General features: G+C 36.6%; 1 protein-coding gene across 1 annotated transcript in view; it reads left to right on the top strand.

The window, feature by feature from the left end:
* Nucleotides 1–20,023, top strand: part of LOC104870017 — a 41,452-nt gene extending 21,429 nt beyond the window's left edge. The window contains exon 4 of the mRNA XM_010635411.1: nucleotides 19,882–20,023. The gene's annotated coding sequence lies outside the window, so the exon portion shown is untranslated. The remainder of the gene's footprint in view (nucleotides 1–19,881) is intronic.
* The last annotated feature ends 4,583 nt before the right edge of the window (nucleotides 20,024–24,606 follow it).

The raw sequence follows: 24,606 nt of genomic DNA, 5'->3' as shown, positions 1-24,606 counted from the left end.
ATGTTTGCCTAAGTGATTTTCAAATCAACCCTTTGCTTTTCTATACTCATCTTGCAATGAAAAACACCAGCAGATAGTTAAAAGGGAAACAACTAGGAAACAAAAGCAACAACAACAAAACTACCTGTCATGCAATATTTATCTTTAAAGTTGACATTCATTTTCATAGGATTTGTTCATTTTCATAAAAATTATGTAATTTAAAAGTTTTATTTGAAGCCCTTAACACTTTTCAATTCAACATGATAATTATGAAAGAGACTTAACATGCCAGTGCTGACAATATACAGTACTTAAAACTGCTATCTCTACTTGACAAAAAAAATTCATTTTTGAGTTCTTATGATTATTTTGTTTGTATATTGAGTTTGATACTCTAGAGCTTTATTTATTGCTCAGAACATTATTATAATGAAACAAATTTCTGGCTTAGACAGAGAGGTATTCTTGAAGGGGTATGATTGAATATATATATATTGGAAATTATTCTCAATTAATTTCCCATTCAAGATCTACAACGGAAGAATCTTCAGAAGGCCTAGAAAGTCTGCAGCAAAATCTTTTGATTCTCAGTTTTATTGCTGAGTTTCCGTAAGTAGACGGAATATTTACTTTACACATTCATAACTCAAAAATAATAAGCATTGAGCACCGTGTAGGCTGCTGACAGTACATTAGGCCTAGGTTTCATAGCTGCACCACTAATGACAATTTTGTCAGATAATTACTTGTTGTGGGGTCCTGGCTTGGGTATTATAAGACATTCAGCAGCACCCCAATCTCCACCTATTAGACAGCGTTAACAACTCCATAGTTGTGACAACCAGAATACCTCCAAGTGTTGCCATTGTCCTCCTGGAGATAAAACTGCCCCTTGTTGAAACCTCTGCATTGGGTATTAGGAAATTTCATAAATAAAGAGCTAAGGGTGTAGCTCAGTGGTAGAGGGTAGGCTTAGCCTGTGTGATGCTCTGGGTCCAAGCTCAGCACCCAATTAATGAATCAATTAATGAACTAATTAGAAAACAATTGAAATGAGTGATATTTTTCATAGAGTGTTAGTGAACACCATTTTTAATACACATAAAATAATTATGGCATCTTTCTTATTTGTCCATTGCTACAAAACACAGTTGTAAGACAAAAGCACTAGGGTGCTGTGTTTGCAGGCCTGGAGAACGGGCTGCTGCTACAGGGCCCCAACTAACCACTGTGGAGAAAACAGACACAGAAATCGTCACTAAGTTGTTCTGTGGCCCATAGGAAAATCTCCATCTCTTACACATATGAATACAGAAATTGGGAGCTTTTCAAGTCCAAAAAGAATAGGCTTTGTATAACCCAAAGCGATGTTCAATGACACAGAACATTTACATTTGTCCTTGCTATTTTCCCGGGGTGTGCCGTGACAGAATCTTCACCCAGGGTGAACCTCCCACCGGTACCTCATCACACCGGCCCGCCCGTTGTCATTTTTGATGTGGCCTCGCAGAGTCCTGCTCAGCGCTGACTTAGCTCTGAGCTGCTCCTTACAGAAAAAGTTAACAAGCACAGGCATTGAGGAAACGGCTCTCCCGCCGGGATTCTGACCTGAGGCCACAGATTCAGTAGTGAGTTTATAGCTTCATAGCATGTTTTTAATTTAGTCACCTCAAAGATTTGTATTTCTCAGACTTGCAAACTGCCCACCACCCCCCCCGCCCATCCCTTGAGGGTCTCCTACCCCCATTCCAACCCCAGAGGAAGTTTCTCTTGTAAAGAACAGAGAGTCCAGTTAGGTAACTAATGAGCTAGAGCGCTCTGCTTGATACACAGATTTTCCCTCTTCAAAAGCAGCTCATAGGGGTGCTTTGTGTTTGTGCACTGCCAAAGTCACCACACATCACTCCCTGCTCTGCCACCTCCACCAAATTATTTTCTATTTATCAGACCGGATCGCTCTGAGTAGCTTTTCATCTGGATGTTGACAACTGAAATTTTATATACACCTGAAAAAGAAAAGAGTTGCTCATTAAATTAACTTTTTATATAGAACTTTCATATGCTGATGACTTAACATGGTGGACTTTGTTGAATCTAAGGAGCTCTCTTGTTCACACATTGGCTGGGCAAATCACTGCTGCAGAACTTTTCCTGGGTGCTGTGGAAAGTGCTGCAGTTCCTCTAGCATTTACTGCCCTGTTGCAGGTAGCAGTCCCCTCTGATCTCTAGTTCTGACAATCAAGATGTCTCCAGACCACACCAAATGTCCCTGGGGTATGAAACTACCCCCAACCAGAACTATGGGTCTGATGTAGCACAGAATGAATATGTGTCATTTGACAGTGTGCTAAAACCTTATGAGTATTATATGTACTGACTGCTAGCAATAATGGTAGCTACGAAATTCTATGGCAAATCTTTCCCCAAAAAAACTTTTAGGGAGTTTATTTTTAAAATTTTGCCTAACATATTGACACATATGAGACAGAGAAAAATCTATTTAGTGGGAAGCCATGGTTTTTCAATTTCTGTGAATGCTCTATACAGTAAATATATTTATTTCATAACCAAGAGAAATAAACAGTTCCCTTGGTTTCACGGGACTCTTCCAGTTCTCTCTGACCTGATCTAATCCAGGGTACGTATGTTGTTTTGAGGAAATAAAGGAAACCTGTCGTTAATAATTTGTGAATGAATAATAGGGAACCATCTGATTTTAGATTTTTCAGTAAAGAAATTTTACCGAGGCGACAACTGACAAATTATTCTTCAACATTAAATCAGTGAATCTTTAAATCGCTAATACTGAATAAAGGTAAGTCTGTTGCTAATATTTTTAACTAAATTCATTCGACTTTTAAAAAGGGTGTGACTATCAATGCAACTGAGCAATTTCTGATACAGTTCAAGCAAGTAATTAAAATACAGCTTGCACTTTGAACTTTACAAGCATTATCTTCGACACACACACTTTAAATACAGGTCATTTACTATAATTGATTGGTAAAACTTCGGTGGGGAAAACCGAGGTTGATATCTAGCAAATTAACTAATACAGAACTGGAGCAATAAAGAAACAAAAGAAATCATGGCACTTAGAAATGTGACGATAATTTACCCTCCATAATTTTCAGTTAGAGGCCCCTTTTGTTATTATACAGTAGAGTATAAAAACTAAAAAATAAGGTACCAGTGAACAAAAAGCAAATATGTTGCAGTTAATGTTGGTGCTATGATGCTACTTGAAATACTTGAGGATGACTTTTGTCATACAGTAGGTGAAATAAAGTAAGATGAGGGCCTCTCAAAATATTGGAGCAGTTCTTCTAGAAAGCGCCAGAAAAGCATGTTGAGCTCAGGAAAATGTCTCCTAGTGTGCAGAGTGAAGAAAGGAAAGGACATCAAGCTTGCTTGCAAGCATTTTGTATTGTTAACTGCAGTTGGAGGGCCGATGCTGCCTGAATCTAAGAGTGCCAAACATGGGTAGAAATATAACATTACAGTACAAGGTTAATAAAGAGTTTGTACTTTAAATGACTGACCTTGTTGCTGGTATAGAGACAAAGGATTATCTTCAATTAGTACATCAATTCTGAGGAAAACGACCGTTCCCGTGAACTATTTTGATGTATCATGGGTTATAAATCAGAGTAAGGTGAAAAAGATGAACAGAGAAATGTCAAAAGAAAAAAAGTACCATGCAGGGCCAAAAATATGAAAATTCCATTAATTGCTTTTGACTAAAATTCTTCTTAACGTTCTTGTGAGAGTAACAAAAAAACGTTGTTGCTAACATTGGGTTACCTCTAGAGAGCAGACATGTCTTTGTGCTAAGTAAACTGTTCAGTAAACCACATGTGCTCTTTCATACTAAGAGTTCCCTTTTTCCCTGACTAGTTGTTTTATTAGTGTTACACAGTCAAAAGTTAAAATAGCCTGCAAGTCTCATTCTCTGTACGTGTGTGTGTGTGTGTGTGTGTGTGTGTGTGTGTGTGTTGGGGTTTGAACTCAGGACCTTCTCACTAAGCTACATCCCCAGCTCTTTCTTATTTTTTATTTTGCAACACAGTCTTACTAAATTGCTAAATTGTCCAGCCTTGGCATGACCTTGCAATCCTCCCGCCTCAGCCTCTGAAGAGTGTTGGGATTACAGGCATGCATCACCACACCCAGCTTCAAGTATCAAATTAAAATGGTAAAATTGTAGATCCAACTAATAATTCAGACAAAATTTGGGTGCCCCAAGTGGAAAGATCCTGTAAAATTACAGAACTGAAAGTAGTCCAACAGTTAAGGTATTTTCTGCTTCCATATATATTGTTTCAGTGTTAACGTGCATTTCCTAGTCAATTCTAGTTTGTCTCCTGACTAGATAAACACATCATCCAAATGGTATGTCACAGGGGCATTTGGATGTGATATCCATGAAAGGGAAAAACCTGTTCAGAGCTCCTACCCTGAATAAATCTTTTGGAAATTATTTTTATGGTTTGGACATGATCTGTCCCTGCACAGGATCCTGTGTTCAGCGGTGAGGATTTTGGAAATTCACTGGATCACAAGGGCTCTAGCTTAATCAGTGAATTAACCCAGTAGTGGGTTCATAATTTGATGACATTATGGTGAGATGACTGACATCTGCAATGTGGGACTTAGTGGAAATGAGCAGATCTTGGATCCTTGACCTTGGGAACTATAGCTTGTTCCCTGCACCTCCCTCTCTGGCTCTCTCTCTCTGCTTTCTGGCTGCCCTGAAGGGAGCAGCTTTCGCCTCTCATACCCTTCCACCATGATTCTCCTGTCAGCCTAACAGTAATGGAGCCAGCTAGTTATGGACTGAAACTGTGAACCAGCAACTGTGGGGAATTTGACTTCTTCTTTTAGGTTGATTTTCTTAGGCATTTTGTCACAGTGACAGGAAGCTAATATACTATCCTAACAACAACTTAGAATAATACAGTCTTATCACTCATTCTCTCATCTAACACACACATATCTAGTAGACACTGTCCCATAACCGAGTAGATGATGTTAAGAAGCTCTGCAGCCCCTCTCCTCAAGAAGTCCTCAGTCCGCTGGGGTGTGGTCCATGTTAACAGTCATGGGAGCTGCACAGTGGAATGGTCATTCAGAGAAGCCAGGAGGGACAAAATCTGACTTCTGTTTTTATTCCTTTCTCTATGTTGTGGTTTAGATCTAAAATGTCCCCCCAAAGTCTCACATTAGAGGTGGAACCTGGTCAAAAGAGGTAGGTCCCTGGAGTTCAACTTGGAGGGTGTGTTCTCATCCCTGGCTCCTGTCAGGCCCCTGTGCTATCCTGTTTCTGCCTCGGAGGCAGCCAACCATGAACTGAACCATGAACCATAGTCAACCTGTCCTCATCTAAGTTTTGTCCTAGCAATGGGAAAGTGACTAACACACTCGATCTTTTGCTTGTTTTTTTTGTTGTGTTTTGGGTTTTTGTTGTTGTTTTGCACAGCGGGGCATGGAACCCAGAATCTTCATGGGTTAAGTAAATAATCTTAACATTGAAGTACACCCAGCCCCCTAATTTACATTAAAAATAAAAGATCCTTAGCTACATTTTATTATATTGCGGGAGTATTACAGAGAATTAAAAATAGAAATGGAGAAATCAGCCAGGGTATTATTGCAGTGTTCAAAATAAGACATGAAGCTGTCTAGAAATACGGATGGAAAGAGTAAGGTGAAGGAAAACAGACAGGCTCCAAACACAGTCGTAAGGTAAAAGTGACAGAACATAAGGCACTGAATATGATGGGGGTGAAATTTGAAGTGGAAAGGTTCAAAATCGGAAAGTTCTTTGTACTGAAATTAAAAGTTATTCTCATAACACTTTAGCACAGGAACAAAGGAAAACACCAAAAGTAGGAGGACTTCTTGGTAAACTGCATGTTATAATATTTTTAAATTTTTATTTGAAGGATAGTTACTTTGAAACTGAGCAGTGGAGTAATTTCCAGAGTAGAACTAATAAACTACTTCTGAAATTTTTAACATGGAGCGGGAAGCGTGTGGCAGTTGTAAGTGGTTAAGCTCTTCAGCAGTGGTTCCCTAACTCCTCTCTCTTCAAACAAATTTTGAAAAACTCAGAAGCTTATGTTTTCATATCCCCTTGTAGGTAAGGACTTCAAGGAAGCACCTTTCCAACAGAGCAAAGAGTGTGAGAAGAGATGAGCTACTTCTCACTTTCTTTGCTCTGCCCTTCCCTCCCTTTTCTCCACCCCCTCCAACTTCTTTTCTCTCCCCCCCCTTCTTTCTCCTTTTCAGCCTTGGATGACCCTTTTCTCCTGCCCATGTCCTCTGCTGTGTGAGCCATGTGCCACCATCTGATGAATAACGTGGCTCGGTGGTCTGAACGGAAGTCTGAACTATCTCACTGTGCTTAGAGACAACGTCTTTGTCTACTTTGTGTTGCGGTAACAGATACCTGAAACTGAGCAGTGTATAAAGGAGCAGAAGTTTCTTTCCTCACAGATCAGGATATCAGAAAGTCCGAGGTCAGGGCACTGCATATCTAGTGAGACTTCTCAGTGCCCTCGTATGGCAGAAGATAGAAGAAGAAGAGAAAAAATTCATTCTTACATAAATCCATTCCATGAAGGCAGAGCTCTCAGGACCTAAACTCCACCCCTAAGGCTCTACCTACCAACAGTGTTGCATGATTAAGCTTCCAAAATATTAATTAGGGATGCATTTGCATTTATATATGTGATAAAAACTAATGACCAAAACCCTCATTAAAGGGGAGTCTGCATGCCCAGCTCCACTGTGCAGAACTCAGGTATCCACATCAGGACTGGGGCTGCTCAGTGAAGATCCACTACTGGAACTCCTGATTTCCAGTAACAAAATGTGTTTTAGAAGGCCCAGTTGTAAATTCAAATTTTTGCTTCATTTAAAAACTTTTTATTTTTTTTGGACAAAATGGAAAGTAACATTTTACAAAAGCTATCACAAGCCCAAAAGCAGGAGAGAATTTCTTCCCTGACTTATTCCCTTCAGTTTTATCTGAGAAGAGCTGGGTAACTATCCTTAAAACCTTGGCTTCTGTTGCACTTCGATACTACTCAAAAATATGAAGTTGTGTGGTTGAAATGCAATGCATCTTTCTTCCATTTCCTTCATATATTTGGGATGTTTGTGCTTGGGAAGGACAGTGAAATGGGCCTGCTCACTCCTAGCATCTCTGTGCAAGACCGTACTGAGAGCCTCCCAGGCACAGGGCCCCGAGGGGCACTCATGTCCACCCTCTTCCTACCCCTTGCAAACTCTCAGGACCTTCTCTCCAAGTCTGTCACCAAGCATGATAAATAAAATTTGCTTCATTTAGAAATTGTATTATTCAAGTATCATTAAAGCCCCAACCCCTGCAAATGACATTTAGGCAATTAAAGAAAACAAAGATGTGCAGAGCTGTGTCAGTCCAGATACGAAGGATGTCATGGCCAAGCTGAGGTGTTTGTAAGATAAAACTAAATTGACATGTTGATTCATGCACATAAAATATCAGCTTAATACATTATCTCCTAATAGACATAACTTTTAGACTTCCATTTGAGAGTTTAAATTTAGAAAATAATAGTCCAAAGCAAAAAAATAAAAAAGGCAGCTCAGCAGGTTTTATGGTTATTTTATCTTGAAGTTTTTTCTCCATCACTTTGAATCACAACATGGAGACAAGTGTTGTTAATATAGTGCAAAAGTAGACTGTGTTGTTTGTCAACCAGAACACCAGACTTTTCTGATTTTTCCCCACCTCCCTGACTACTCCTTCTTGAACGCTTGCTGATTCAATGTCAAGTCTCCAGCCTCTATAGTTTAAAATGCACCAGAACTCACCTTTGAACTCCTCAAGGCTTGCAATTCCAATTGATCTCCATGGAATCCTGCACGTATTGTAATGACTCAAGTTTGAGTCTTTTCGACTTAAATAACTTCTCATAAATATCCAACTGCCAACACCAGAGATCCCCAATCCCAAGGCCATTTGCCACAAAAGCATTTAAAAACAACTTTTTAAAATATTTTGTCTTTGCACAGCAGAGTTTTCTGCAATAACAAAGTAGACTAGATGTAAGCAATACACTTTGGGTGGTACTGTCTCCCATTACCCCCAAATGGGACCACCTCTTAGCTGAAAAACAAGCTCAGAGCTACCACTGATTTTGCATTATGTTGAGTTATATAATTATTTCATTATATATGACAGTTAACAACAATAGAAACAGCACACAACAAGTGTGATACACTTGAATCATCCAGAAACCATCCCGTCCATGGAAAAATTGTCTTCTGCAAAACCAATCCCTGGTGCCAAAAAGGCTGGGGACTACCAGCTTACCTGACATTTCCACTGACATCTAAAACTCAAACAGAATTTATTTCTTCTCATCAAAACTCCTCTCTGTCATTACTCAAGTTATTGAAGAAGACCACAAACAACTTAGAAATAAATCTCTCAATCTCTGTCTCTCTCTTTCAATCTCTCTCTCTCTCAATCTCTCTCCAGTCTTATCAATAATTTCTTTTAAATAATGTAGAATCAGATCATCTATGACAACTTTAGTGGTATCACCATTGTTTAAATCTGCCTTCACTTTTGACCACTTTCAGTCACATTTCTACAAATCATCTAGTGTTATCCTTTACTTGAGTCATTTGTAGGAAAACTGATGCACCTTGAGACCACAATGTTAAGTGAAATAAATCAGACACACAAGCTTAAGCATCACATGCTTTCTCTTATAGAAGAATCCAAATTAGTTTTGTAATTTATAAAGAGCAAAGTAAAAGATAATAATAAGAAGATAGCTCTCAATTGAGCAAAGAATCAAAAGATGAAGGAAGAGGGAAGGGAGGGAAGAGAAAGGGATAAAAAAAGGAATTAAGATGTGTTATGCCTATGTACAAACTCCACACAGGCAATGTTAGCATTATATGTTGCAAGCATGTACTGATAAAAAATACTAAACCTTATTCTTCTATACATACAATACTGTCAATCCTAAAATAGCTTCCTATCACACATAAAATAAATTTGAAAGTTCCTCCTCCTTTGAGGCTCCCGTTGTTTGAGTATCTGGTTTTCTTTCCAGCCTGATCTCCGCAGCCCTCTCTGCTGACCTCCGTAGTGTGCTGTCGCAAGTCCAGTTGCTGTCCTTCAACTTGCTGATGCCTCTGAATCAAATGCTCTTCCCCAAGATAACTTCATGGCTCATTTTCATGAATTCCTCAGTGTCTCTTCAAGTAAATAAATTAATAGGTGATTCTGAGCAGCCTATTCAAGTCTATTCAACACTTTTCTTTATCCCCTATCTCACTCCGCTCTATTTTTCATAAAGAACCACCCAAAACAGGACTCAATATTGACCCAGTAATCTCTAAGATACTGGATACCAGGCAACAAAGAACAGTAATTCCTGAAAGACTGGAGCCAAACAAGGTGGGCTCTAAATTGTTTCAGCTTGCTCACTTGAAAGAGATGGGCCATAGGGCAGAGAAGAGAAACCCATGTAGAATCTGCAGAACTTCCAAACTTGAAAGAAGGGAACCAATAGTCTAGGAATACTTAACGTAGCCAGAGTTCACAACAGAATTTAGAAAAGTAGGACTCTACTGAGAAGGGAGAGGGGAGGGGGAGGACTGAGCACTGCTTTGTTGCTACCTAACAAATCTTAAAAGCAAGGCTGAAAAATAATTAAATTGTGTCTAAGTAACTACTCTTAGAACAAAGCTCACGAAATTGGAAGAATACAAAGACATCCAGCACAGAAAATTATTTAGTATCAAGTTAAGATTTATCTTGTGGTTTTCGTCACTCTGTCCTTCCAAAACCTCATGCAGTCATAGACGGTGCTTCTCAGAGGTGGCTGAATCTAGAGTGTGTGACCCTGGGATTAAGGGTGTGTGATTAATAAATCAGTCAAGTCCACTGATTGGCTGGTACCACCCTAATCCTGGTTGCCTAGAGAGAGTATAAATGGGGACAAAAAAGGCTACTAAAGGCCCTTGCTTGCTTTGCTACCTTTCTGCCTGCTGTGAATAGTTTCTCTTCTCTGTTGCCTGTCTGCCACGCCACCCCACTACAGAGCCAGCCATTTATGGACTGAAATCTCCACAAATTGTGAGCCAAATAAACCTTTCCTCCCTTAACACTGGGTGTTAGGCATCTGGCCTCAGCAACAAGAAAAGTAACTAAGACAATTTACCAGATCAGAAAAGAAGCAAGAAAAAGTGACATACATTTAGAAAAAGTATCTCTTGATTGAACAACTGAGAACTGACATGGATGGCAGAATGAGACAGTAAGAACATTGAAAAAGTTAAGGTGAATTGTGGTTAATGTAAAAATGAAATATGCACGGTAAAAACTAAAAGGGGTTTTATTCTTTAAAAAGTTTACTGAATGAGCTTCACTGGTTATTAGTTGTTGGTGAACTTGTACCCATAGAAATTAAAACTACTGAAAAACACAAAGAGAAAAACAATTTTTAAAAGGAAAATTTTATCAGTCACACATGGAACAATTTTAAGTAGCTTAAATATGCATTTAATTGGAGTCTTCAGCATAGGGAAGATAGAAAATTTATTTGAAGAACTAATGGATGAAAATTTTCCAAATGTGATCAGAACTCTATGCTGTATGTATATAAGAAGTTCAGTAAAATCCAAACACAAAAATGTAAGTCACATATGAATCAAATTGCTCAAAATAATTCATAAAGAGAAAATGTTAAAAACAATCAGTGGAAAAGATCTATAAAAGAACAAGGATAAGAATGAAATAAATTTCTCATTTAAAAAGTTATAAGGAAGAAAATAACATCTTTAAAGAACTGAAAGATTTATTTTTAAAAGTCAGTCCAGAATTCTACACCTAGTAAAAATATGTTCAGAAGTAAGCATAAAATTTTTTTAGAAATACGTAAGCTTAAGGAATTCACCACCATCAGATAGACACTACAAAATTCCAAGGAATAAATATCACCAATAATAGTAACTTGATAAAGATATACTTTTTCCCCATCATTTAATTTTTAAAGATGATTGATTAACAAAAAATTGATGTATTTGTGGTTTTATAGCATAAGTAAAATGTATGAAAACAACAGCACAAGAAATAGGGAAAAGTGAAGTATACCAATATATCAGTTTGGAGATGTACTTTTACAAGACTCTTATCCTAAACATCAAGTGGGAGAGTATTAGAAAGTGTATCAATCTGCTAAAAAGTCATGCTGTAAACCTTAAATGACCAATAACATAAATTATAATAGTTAATAATGATAAAGAGTAAAGACAACTTATAGGATGGAGAAATATGTGCCAATCATATATGTGAAAAACCATCAATATCTAGAATATAGAGAGAAATTTGATGGCAACAACAAAAACATTTGATTCAAAGATGGGCAGAGGACTAGAACAAACTTTTTTTCAAAGAAGATAAGTGACCAGTAATCACAGGAAAAGCTGCTCAGCATCACAAATTCTTAGAGCAGTGCAAATCAACGCTACAATCAGATACTACCTCATACCCATTAGAATGGCAATTGTTAAAAGAAAAAAAAAAAAGCAAGTTCTGGCAAGATGAGGAGAAACTGGAAAACTTGTGTTGTTGCAAATTCACTGATGGGAATGTAAAATGGAAATACAGAGCCTCTGGAAATATAGTAGGGCAGTTCTCCCAAAAGATCATAGTATGATTACAGTCTGACTCAGGAACACACTTCTGGGTGTATACGTGAAAGGACTGAAAATGTCTCAAAGTGATATCTGTGCTCCCATGTTCACGGTAGTAATTTACACAATCTGTACCATGTGGATGCAACCCATATATTTCCTGACAGTTACTGGATAAACAAATATGATATTATTATTAAGCTTTAAAAAGAAAGGAAATGTTCACATTTGCTACAGCATGGGTAAACCTTAGGGACTTTATGTAAATAAAAAGTCAGTCACAAAAATACCTAAATAATGCAGGGTTCCAATTTTATGATATGCTTCGAGTAGTCAAAATCATAGAGAAAAACCTAGAAAGGTAGTTGCTAGGAGCTGAGAAGAGATTAGGGAAAGGATTCTTTTTCATTAAGTGTAAAGTTTCAGTTTTGCCTGATGAAAAGAAATGAGAGGTGGTGATGATTCTACAAGAAAGTGAATGCACATACCACTGAACTGTATACTTTAGAAAGGTGAAATTATTCAATAGGATTCTATAATAGTAGATTCTTGTTATTATGCATTTGTTCAAATCCATAGAACTTAGAATATCAACAATGAGTGGTTACATAATCTATGGACTCTCCCCGATAATGGCGTGTCAGTGTAGGTTTGCCAGTTATAACAAATATACCTGTCCGGTAGGGGATGTTGATAATGAGGGAAGTTATGTATAGGTAGGGCAGAGAGTATATAAGAAATCTTTGTACTTGCTGCTCAGTTCTTCTATGACCTAAAAGCTCTTCTAAAAAAAAAATTAAATTTAAAAAATTTGAAAAAGTGGTAAAGATAGTAAATTTTATTATTTATCTTTTGTTACAATAAAAAAATTAAAAAATATCTTCTTGGAATACTAGTTCCACATGGCTTTTTTTTTTTTTTTTTTTGTACAGGGATCATACTCAAGACCTTCCTCTTGAGAAGCAGGCAGTGGAACCACTGAGCTAAATCCCCAGGCCCCATATGGCTGTTTTGATAAATTCTACTCAATATTTAAGGAAGAAGTTATACCAATTCTAAACCAACTATTCCAGATCTTTAAAGAACAGAGACTATTTCTTAACGCTTGTATCAGGTCACTATAGAAAAGATAGGTTTTTTGACAAATGGTGCTAGGACAGTAGGATTATCATTCACAAAATATAAATATTATCCACACCTCACACATCATATAAATATTAAGTAAAACTAGTTCCTTGGCCCAAATGGGAAACCAACATTTTAACATTTCTAGAAGAAAATATAGAAAAACCCTGTAAGTTTTTCTAAAGAAAATTTCTTTCATATAAAACCAAAAGCATAACCCATAAAAAAAAAAAAGTATTTACTCAAAATTCCAAATTTCTTATTTCCACAAACAACTGTTCAGATAATGAAAAGATAAGTCCACTGACTGGGAGAAACACTTGCAAATGCACATGTTCTGTATTCCTATGTTCTGATAATGTCAAGAACTTTTAAATCTCAATAAGAAAAACATCTTAGTTCATTAAACGGTAAAAATATTTGAAAAGATACTTAAATAATGCATTCAAGTGGCACAGAAACTCATGAACAGATTCTCAACTTTATTAGTCCTTAAGGAAACACAAAATTAAAACACAATACTACACTATTAAAATTGCTAAAATAAAAAATCTAATCATATTTATGTTGGCAAGGATGTGGAAAAATGAATTCCAATATACTGAGGATGGATTTATAAAATGGCGCACTTTGCAAAACTGACATCTTTTCAAAATTTAAAAATGGAACTTTTATTCCTGGTACCTGGAATTGAACTCAGGCTTACACTTGCCAGGCAGGCATGGTACCACTGAGAAATACAAAAATTTAAAGGGATTATGTCTAATATACTAGCAAATTGAATCCTAGTTATTTACTCTAGAGAATTGAAAGCATGACTAAAGACATATATAAAAACGTCCTTAGCAGTATTATATGTAGTTACATCAAAATAGAAACAACCCACATGTCCAATCAATGGATAAATACATTCTGCTATAACTGTACAATGAAATACTACTTAGCAAAACAAAACAAAGCAAAACAAAATGGAATAAACTACTGTTTCATTCAACCACTGTTATACCTTTTATCTAGATGTTCCCCAAAGCCTCCTGCGGACATAGGTGGGCTTTTCAGACGTGTCTGTATCCAAGGTATGCTAATGTGTACAAAGAGAATGGATAACGGAAGCCCAACCCTGGGTGTGGGCTGCACCAATCAATAGGCTTGTAGCCTGGATGGAATATAGAAGAGCAGAAAGAGGCAGGCTTGCTGCTGGCCGCTTGCTGCTGCTGGCTGCCTGCCCTGCCATGGTCTCGTCTGTCATGTCCCTCTGCCTTGGACCCTGCTGACGTTGGACTGAAACCTCTATGAAGTACAAGCTAAAATAAATCTTTCCTCCTTTAACTTGGGGTGTTTAGTATTTTGTCTCAGCAACAACAAAAGTAACCACAATAACAATAGTAGATCTCAGAATATTTAAATTGAGTGAACAGAGTTGACCATGCAAACTGCATGTCTCCGTTAGTATAAAACTCTGCAAGATGCAAGCTTCTATAGTAACAGAAAGCAGATTAATGTTTTTCTCTGAGCAGCATGAGGAAAGGTCTGGCAGGATGGAGTGAGGCGCTGGAAAAACTTTTGGAAATGATGAATGTGTTTACTGTCCTGAGGGTGGTAATGATTTCACAGGTATTAACTATGTCAACATGTATCAAGTTGTACACTTTGGACAGAGCATGTAGCTCAGTGGTGCTGCACCTGCCTGGCAAATGCAAGGTCCTTAGTTTGATCCTCAGTACCAGAAAAAGAAATGTGCACTTTAAATTCATGTAATTTATTACACAGCAATGAAACCTCAATAAAATATTTTTGGGAAAAAAGGATTATATGAAAAAATGAAGTTATAAACAAAGAGAGAAGTTTTGTGGTCTTCACCTTAGTAGTGCAAGTTAGGAATTCCTGAAAAATGATCCAAACAGTCACTATTCCCTTAATAATGAATGCAGAATCTGAGTGCTTTATGATATTTAAGATCGGTTGCTGGTGCTTAAATCCCACTATGTTCATTTTGGGGGTGTATTAGTCAGCTTCATGTTACTATGCTGAAGTGTACAAGGAGATTAACTTAGAAAAAGGAAAGGTTTTATCTCACAGTTTGGAGGTTCAAATCCAACATCAAGCAACGCATTGTTTTGTCCTTTGATAAGAGTGGCGCATGGCAATGGCAGGAACATATTTTGGAGTGAGTGAGTACAACTTGAGTCAGAAATCTGAGCGAGACATGGAGAGAGACAGAAAGATTGAGAGAGAGAGAGACAAACAGACACACACACAAACTCCACAGCCCCCCTATCCCTCTTATGGCCACACCTCCAGTGGCCTAAGCACTTCCCATAAAGCTTCAAGTTGGACAAGTCTGTGGTGCCTCCCAGTATCAGGATGTGGGGGCCGCCTTTATATATGGACTTTGTGGGACACGCATCCACCCAAACCATTCAGGAGATATGCATCACTGGAAAGTTTTCTTAACCAACCTCATGGGACAATTGTAAGGACTGAATGAATACTCAATTGGTAAATGCTTAATCGATATTAGCTGCTACACTGTCGTGTGAATACTGGACAGGAGTAATTCACTGCTTTGGTCAGCTACACAAAGAAGCCTATGATTCAAAAAGTCAACAACTTCTCTAATAATTGAAATTATGAAAGGGAATGAAATGACTCAAAGTTAGAATGCCGAGGCAGAGAAAAATGTGTACATAATCATGCAGAAAATATTTGAGCTTAAAAGGCAAGAGATGGAAGAGGAAACAGATAAGAAAACTGAGAAGTAAAACAGAGGTGGGAGAACACCAGGAAATGTCAGGGTCACAGAAGTTAAAAGAGAAAATATTTTCAAGAAAATGTTTTATCAAATGCAGAAGCCATAGAAAAGAATCTCAGATACTGTATAAGAGAGAGCCACTGGCTTTGACAACAATGAGTTTGTGTTGTCCTTTGGGAGAACAATTTCATCACAGAGGTGGGGAAACAAGATATACGATGTTGTGAATGAGTGGTTAGGACATAAAGGCAATTAATTCAGATAACTGCTTAAGAAATCTAGAAATGCATTTAAAAAAACAGAACCAGACTAATAACCCTAGGTACAGTAAAGAGGACATCTCTAATTTTAGGAAATATCTGAGCATGTTTCAGTAAAATGGAAGGAACCAGTGCAAATCAGCTGATTGCAAATATAAAAAAGACTAAACGAACTAAATAGACACTTCAGCAGTACAAATGGTCAATAAATACTTGAAAAAAAGCAAGATGTGCTATATACATGTACCAATTTCCCAAAATATTACAAATATACACTAACAGAAAAGTTAATTTAAAGGAAATGATGAATGAGAATATTTCCTGGTTTTTGAGCTTTGTTGTGGTACCTTAACAACTTATATGCTTCATTTCCTAAACTCAAATTTTCCCATGAAATTATTTCAGGGTGTGAGTTCATTTTTAAAATATATATAAGGCAATAAAATCTTCCAATCATTGTGTAAAAATAGCTGGCCAACATCAGCAAAAATTTAATGAATATATTTCAACAAAAACATTTGCTTAGTTGATGGATGAAGTTGCGTTCCATCATTTAATAAGCATAGATAACATTTCTTTGGATGTTTTTGTCAGTGTTCCATATGTTTTTATTTATGATAATCACTATAATCATGCATCAGAATTGCTATAGCATAAAATTTTTTGAGAATATAGATGTGTTTGACCTGATTTAAACATCAAATAATGGTATTGAAGCATTACTATGTTTATTTCACACAGGAAATATTTTATTCCTCTTTTTTGAAAACTAAAGTTTTAACATTTTAATTTATATATCAATATTTCAGAGAAATCAAAGTGTTTTGAATCATTCATAAATAAAATTATGTAATATTACTTCATCTTTTTAAATTTTATGAATATTAGATTAATTTGATTATATTTATATGAATTTGAAATTGCTAAATTCTTATCTTAAAAACAGTTTTGTCATTTATGAATTGGTAAAGGAGAATATTATCCATTCCTATTTTTATTTACCTTTTTCATATTAATGTGTTTTTAAGTGGTCTAATTTTAAAAACAATCATTTTACTTGGCATTTAGAAACAAAGAGTTAACCAACACATGCAGAAAAATCTGGAACAGAATATGGATAAGTTGAGGATTTTTAAAATTCTTGTAAATTCCTGGAGTGCTAAAGAGAAATAAATTGGACTAGAAATTACATGAAGTAAGAGAAATGTTAGTAACTGAGTAAGTGAGTTTATTAAGACTTTAGTGCTGTGATGGTGAATGTTTTAGAGCTTTCAGTGAAACAAATAGCCAACTGCAGCAGGCGTGCCACAGGCTCACGATCACTGCTTTAGTGTTTTACCAGGAAAGAGTCCCTTAGGGTGAAGAAAAGGAAAATATTTAACCGGGGCTCACTGAGTTACTTTACAATGGCAAAAGATTTATATAGATGCAAAGGGCCCTGGGCCTGGGTGCTATCAGATCATGCAGATTTTGTGGCTTTTTAGGGTTTCAGACTTGACTATGGACTATGCTGTACTTCATAAATGAGTTACTTGCAAATTGTCACAGCTATGTGGTTACCAAAACCACTTGAGAAAAGGAAAAGGAGGGAGAGAATAAAGAAAGTAGGGGCCCAAATGAAAGATTATAACATCACAAACATCAGTTTTTTGAGACCACTGCTCTTGTTCCAGAATTATCAAAGCTCTTTACCTTGGGCTTTTTATTCTATTTTAAAGGGAAATACTTTACAGAGATCTACCATCCTCATTTAACCCTTAGCTCTAAAGCATCTCTCCCCACCTATGTGAAAAACTTTTTAGAGGTCCAGTTCCTGTGACACCTCTTTTATGACAATATCCCACAATGCATCTAGAATTCTTTCTGAACCATTGTCACGTGACTATTATCAGCAGTTTTTGTCTTCTCAGATGCAATATGGGCTCTACCAGGAAAAACATATACTTTACATACCTGCATATGTCTGATGCTTAAACTAGACCAGTTCATTATTGATAGCTATCTGGTAAATGAAAGAGAAAAAAGAAAGGAAGGAAGACATAGAGAGAAACAGAGACAGAGAGGGGAAAAAGAAGAGGACAGAGACAAAGGAGATGATTATAAGTAATGTTTAGAGGAAGTATTGGAACTGTTATGAGTTGCTACTAGAATCCTACAAAAATCATAGCTTACTTGTTATTTAATATCCTCTGTTAGGCAATAGACTCAGCCCTGAACCTTGAATGGAATGAAAGCCAGAGGGGCAGCCAAACACAGTAGCAATAAAAAGTTAGTACTAAATCAAAGCTAGAAAGATCATTAAAATTAAGCTGTCAATCCAAAGAACCTGTGCAAAAAGTTAGACTCTAAGTCAAAATCAAAGGAATGGAAGCCAGGGAAACCAGATGAAAGGAAAAACAAGAGAAGCAGAACAAGAGAAATTCCTGAGGCAACGAGTAATTACTAGCTATTTGTGCACCATTAGTGAATGAATTTAGCATTTCACACTAATCAAGTCTTGAAATAAAGCTGCCCAAATTCAAACATGGTTCTGCTGCTTATCAGATCTCTGACTTTGGGTGTGACACTTTCCTTGCTTGTAAACCAAAAGAAAAAAGATAACATGTACCTTAGAGAATTGCTTTGAGATTAAATAGAATGTGACTGTACATCATTTAACACAGATCCTGATACATAATTGTGCTGGCTACTGTTATTAAGAGGATTTTAATGGATCTGAATAAATAAGTAAAGGAAAGGTTAAAAGAAAATCATTTTATGTAGGGTAATAGTATATACTTTGCATAGCCCAGTCTTGGTTTATATATGTTGTCCCAGTATCTTATTTATTTAGTTTACTTTCACTATTATAAAAGCTTTAAAAAAATAGATGTCTATGAATATCTTTAGGAAATCAAGATCAGAAGCAATATTCTGAAACATGAAATAAAAGAAACAAATTATAAAGAAAAAATGCTAAATAATTTAACTGTTAAAATTTTAAATCACTAAGAAAAAAGGTCAGCATCCCAAAAGATGAATACTGCACTAATAATGAAGAAAATTCAGATATAAACAAGAATAATTTGCTTCTATAACAGCAGATAGGTAATTGTAAAACAAATCCCTGAGAGGAACTAATACAACAACTGGGAAACTGCAAAGAATTTAAATTAGATAAAATATCTCACTTAATTGTGATTGTGACACTAAACTAGATAACAATAACAAAATGATAACTAGAAGACATCTAAATGTTCAGAAGTTGTGACATATTTCTCAATAATCCATGGGTTATATGTTAATCAAAATGGCAGTGATGTCAATCAGGATTAAAATATGTCACATTGAAACACTGAGAAGCAGCTAAAGCTGTACACTGAGGAAAATTTGTAGTATTAATGAGTATATCAGAAAAGAGAAGTTGAACATTAACAATAGATTTTAATCTAGGAATCCATTTTAAGACATTTGAAAAAAATTAAAACCAAAGAAATAAAGAAAATTTTTAAAAAACAAAATGAAAGTAAATGCATTATAGTGTAAGTTAACAGATCCAAATTTTTTTTAAAATGATGTATGAAAGTGATAAACCCATGTGAACAATTTTTAAAGGCAAAATAACTAATATCAGGAATAAAAAGAAGGAGGTCATTGCTAGAGATGTTTATTCCAAAAGTAACCTATACTCAGAACAAAGTAATTCTCCCTACTAATGTAATGAAGGAAAACAGTTATATGAACATGTTGATAGATACAAAAACAGGATTTGATAAAATTCAATTCTATACAATACTGCTCTTCCTAGAGTAGGAGTAAGTGGGAATTTCAGTAATCTAATTATATTTATATTTATTATTTTTTATGATGAGATGTTGAAAGCTTTCCTCTTTAGGTTCCAAATGAAACAAGACTATTATGTCATTTTCTTCAAGAGTAGAAAAATTAGAATGGCATTTGGGTTAGAAATGCATGTTGATCTTGAGTAGCTGAGTGTTTGTTTTCCAGAGGGTAGGGAAGGAAAGAGGGAGAAAGGGAGACGAGATCCCCAAATCTTCTTTTCTTTTCTATTAACAGGAAAAGGAATTTACAAGACAGAAAAATGTAAGCAGCACTTGAGGCTGGCATTAAAATACACATACTGCTGGTGTGAAAGAAAAAGAAGATGGCAAAAGGCCAAGTAGCTCAAGGTGATTTAAAGAGGCATAGAAAGAAAAGGCAGAACAGAATCTGGGAAATGAAACACTTAGAGACCGAAAATGGAGATATTTGAATTGGTCTATGTTTTATGTCTTACTTCTGTTATATCATTTTTATTATTCTGCAATAAATGTTCCCAAATCCTAGAACAAATTAGATCATTTGCTTTTCAAGTCAGAATAAGGAATTGTCTATGTTGAACATGATAAAAAATAAATGAATGTCTTAAAATGGTCCTGACTTCTTTCAAAGTCCCTCACATAAAAACGAACTCCTTTTCCTCTGTTATCACCATAACAAAAATTGACAATCATACCCAAAATCTAATAGCCACATATAATAAATGAAATAATATATAATTAATAATAAAAATAATAACAAATGAAAATAATAGAAAAGCCCAATATCCAAAGACAAATTTTAAATTTGTATTTTCACTGATCATGATGAATATATCATTCATAAAACTTATTCCACATAATTTCAATACTTGGGTTTACAGTGAAGTATTATTTTCTGTCGTGGATCTGACAAATTAACACAAACCAGTAATTTTTCTAATAGAATCTTCACACTTAGTGGTTTTGTCTATGTTCAGTCCCAATTGATGGTAAATTGATAGGTTCAATTAAAAATCTGCCCCTGAATTGTTATGCAGACAAAATAGCTAGTGTATTACCTTTCACCTCCAGACACGTTACTATCTTAGAGATGGAAATTCTGGGTAAAATCTAAGGCTCCTACTATACCAGAAGTCAGTAATGTAGGCTGAAATCCTGTATTCAATCACAAATGGGCCGTTAAGCTGAATTTATAAAAAAATAAATAAAACCACCAAATCTGTTGGCAGAGTTTTTCCAGTACTGGAGAACTGAACCATGCCAGCCAATTATAATCAAGACTGTAAACTGCCTGTTATTAAATTGTTTTTCCTGTAGTAAGCAAACAAAGATACATTGAAGTCAGGCAGGTAACAGTGCTAGCTCCTGAATCTCTGCAGACTTCATGGAGCCAAGTTGCATGTTGCCCATCAATACAGACCCATACAGTTGTTTTTAAATGTCTTGCCACAGGAGTTGGCCTGCAGCCACCAGAGGAGGGTGGTAAAAGGAAGCTGATACTGGAAGAAGGGACCAGATTCTTTTTACTTTCTGGAGTCTGTGTATTTATTTTGCTATAACATCAGTATTTTGAAATTTAAAGCCTCTAAGGGAAGAACTCTTAGAACATGGTTTTATTCGTGAAGGCAATTCTGATAAGAAATCCTTTCTTTAAGTCCCTGATCTCTGCATATATGCGTCATAAGATTAAAAGAGATTAAAAATTGTGATTTATTGCATTCCCAATATGTGCCTTGTGGATTTGAATTTTTATCGTAGTCTGTGATCTTGGGATTTTTCTAGACCTTGGCAAATTTTCAGTTTGTGCAATATCCCCATCCAAGAGAGACAGCATTTTTAAGATTCCAAAATATAAGAAAACCAAAGCCAACTAAGATGATGATTTGAACTGGAATTCAAGTATGTTGTCTCACTTTATTGCCACATGCTTGCTTTTATACTCTGACAGGAGCACAGAATGATTGACATTTTATAGTGATTTTTTTCAACAAATAAATCTAAGTAGGTTGTTAGATACTTTTACTGATAGAAGAACATATTTATCAAAAAGGCTATTATGAGTAGCAACAGAAAATGGAGCAGTGACATGTGATTATTGCATTTGGAGATAATTTTATAAAGCAGAAAGCCAGATTCTTGAAAATTCTGTCCCCTATAAATAATGGCCCATAAAAAATAGATTTCCTGTCTCATTCTGCTGTGTAAAACAAAAATCCTCCAGTAATACAATCTAAATATGCATTGAATGCCCTCCCATTGCAGTTTTTATCCTTTTATTACAACTCGGGACTCTGCATGTTTCAGCAGGTGTATCTAGGAGCTAAGTAACACAAAACTTTGTCTTCCCTACTGACTTTTTCTCATTCCAGATGTATAAGTATTTAACATTTTTCTCTCTGGGGCACATTATATTTTCTAAATATTTCCAATAAGTTTAATAGTCATCCACAAGAGGTCCATTAGTTGTGCGGATGAGGGAAGGATGGAGGATAATTATATATCTAGGGGACCGAGGGAGGACTTTCTTTCCATCTAAGTTGCAAGACATCTTTACATCCTGCTCAAATCATCTCTGATAACCTTTGGAACTAGGATATTGATCAGAAAATTTGCACTGGAAATAGACCATGCTTAATCGAGTAGGTGCTTCTCATTTCACTCACTGATACACAGATAAGGGTTTTAGGGCCTGCCCTCCACCCACAACTGGGAAAAGCTGTGTGGTACAGCATGTTATTTCTCACATTTGATTTATACAGACCTCTGGAGACATTTATGATCACAGGTTCTAGAAACCAGATGATAAGTATGGGGTGGGGCATCTTTTGGAGAACAATTTTACTTGAGGGAAGGTAGAGTCAGGCAATTTTAAGTACATTAGCTCATGTGTTATAAGTAGTCACAACTCATATTCACTAAACTTGTACAAAGGTGAAGACAATTTTAAGTTGAAAGAATTGCATTTAGCAGTATCCCACACTGTCTCAAGTAGGGCATTTTTGCTGGCTACTTCGAGGCTACTTTGGAGGGGAAGTCTGAGAAAGACAGCAGAGCAAAAGTAACACCAGTCTCCTGGATGTTCGCCATTCTAAGCACTGAGAACCCGTGCAAGTCCTGCTCAAAATCTCTATATTTCAGAGGGACAAAATAATGGCACTGAACCAATGTCATAGGGACTGTTTTTAAAGACTAAATATGACACTGTAGGTAAAACCCCTTTGTCAACTGGAAAAGGAAAAATGAATGTAGATTTTCTCATTTATTTATTTTTTTATTTACGTATGTTGAGCCCTTGCTGTGTGGTATGGCCCCAGTAGGTATGGTTTTCACTTCAGGAAGCACACAGGTTAGGGCAGGGGATGTAGCTCAGTGGCTCCAGTGCCTGTCTGGCAAGCACAAGGTCCTGAGTTCAATTCCCAGAACTGGGGTGGAGGGGAGCACACAGGTTAAAGAGGCAGGAATGATTTGATTGAGTAACTTCAGTGAATCCATATTCATGATAGATGTTTGTGCTGAATCTCTTGAAGACACCAAAAATAGCTCAAGAAGGGGATTTGGGGGCAGAGAGGAAACTAAAAGACCCAGAGATAGGAGCACACTTCATTTCCAACAGCAGATCATGTTTGAGAAATAGAATTTTGAACAGTTGATATAATCATTATGTTTTTCTCCAGCAGTGTTTAACATGGGATAGAAAGATCTTTAGAGCTTTTGAGAATTGATGTTTTGACAGGTGATTATGAAAAAATATTTTTTGAATGTACAAGCAAAGGAGCAATTCAGTGGAAAGATCGTACACAGAAAAAAGATGTAAGGGAAGCCATTGAGAAAACACGGGTACAGCGAAAGGATGGGAGACAGCAGCAAGATGGAGAGAGGCCCAAGTGAGATGCCAAGCCATGAAGAATATACAGGGGGTTGGCACATAAAAACAGAGATAAAAGTCATGGGGTGGCAGGACACAGGCTAGGAAGCAATGTGTATACCAGCATCCCAGTTTTGTAAAACTAAATATTTGAAACGATACACAAGAAAATATTAATGGTGGTTATTACTGGCTGACAGAATTATGAGCCAGTTTTGTTTAATTTTCCATGTCTTTTACATTTTTCAAATTTGCTTCGTTGAATATATATTGTTTTAGTAATTGAGAGAAAATTACAAACAGATGTAGTAGCCCAGAAATACGGGAGTAAAACCAAACAGGTAATTAAAGACAGTCCCAGACCCGAAGAAATGGAGAGTGATATCCGGCACCATGGAAGCTTCCCAGACAGGCTCCAAGGCAAGCTGATTTGCCACCTTTATCGTGCCTCCTTCACGTCCTCTCCACCATTCACCCTCCTCCCTCTGTCACCCAGAAATATGCACTGGAACTCAGTGAGAAGCTTACAAGCCAGTAGGCGCACACCCATGCACATAGTCTTCGGCACTTCCTTTTTCGTAAACTTACAGGAAGTCCTTAATACCATGAATATGGGTGACCACACCCAGCATATCTCCAAGCATTTATGCACAGCTGTGGATAGTTTTGTCCACGCCCTTCGCTGGCACATCGAAGGTTTGGGCCCTGGCTGCTGTATTGGAAAGGCTAATGCGGGTCTAGAGGAGTCCCTGTTGGATAACTCCCATTTCCTTCTCCGTCTGTCATTTCTACTCTCCCTCCCAATAAAACACAATAGAGAGTTTATTTCTAGTTCAGACTGGGAGGTACGGTCAGGCAAAAGTTGATCAAATTTCAGTAATGTTCCTCTGAGTAATTTATCAGTGCCATCATCCTGGCAACTGGAAGTTTCTCTCCCCAAAATAATCCTCCTGAATTCCACAGGCTCTTCCTCTTATTCTCCTCCAGCAATCCCTGTTACCTAAAATTCCAATTCTATATCCTCTGCAGTGCAGCATGAGAGTGGCTCACTTATAAAGATTCATGTTAAATTCACTTTAAAGAAGGAGTAACAGATACAATATGTATGTATATGTA

Source organism: Fukomys damarensis, unplaced genomic scaffold, assembly GCF_012274545.1.
Source record: "Fukomys damarensis isolate Sample0158 unplaced genomic scaffold, DMR_v1.0_HiC HiC_scaffold_11, whole genome shotgun sequence".
NCBI classification, from domain to species: domain Eukaryota; kingdom Metazoa; phylum Chordata; class Mammalia; order Rodentia; family Bathyergidae; genus Fukomys; species Fukomys damarensis.
Note: the sequence above shows the minus strand (reverse complement) of the source record. Positions and strands in the feature narration are given on the sequence as shown.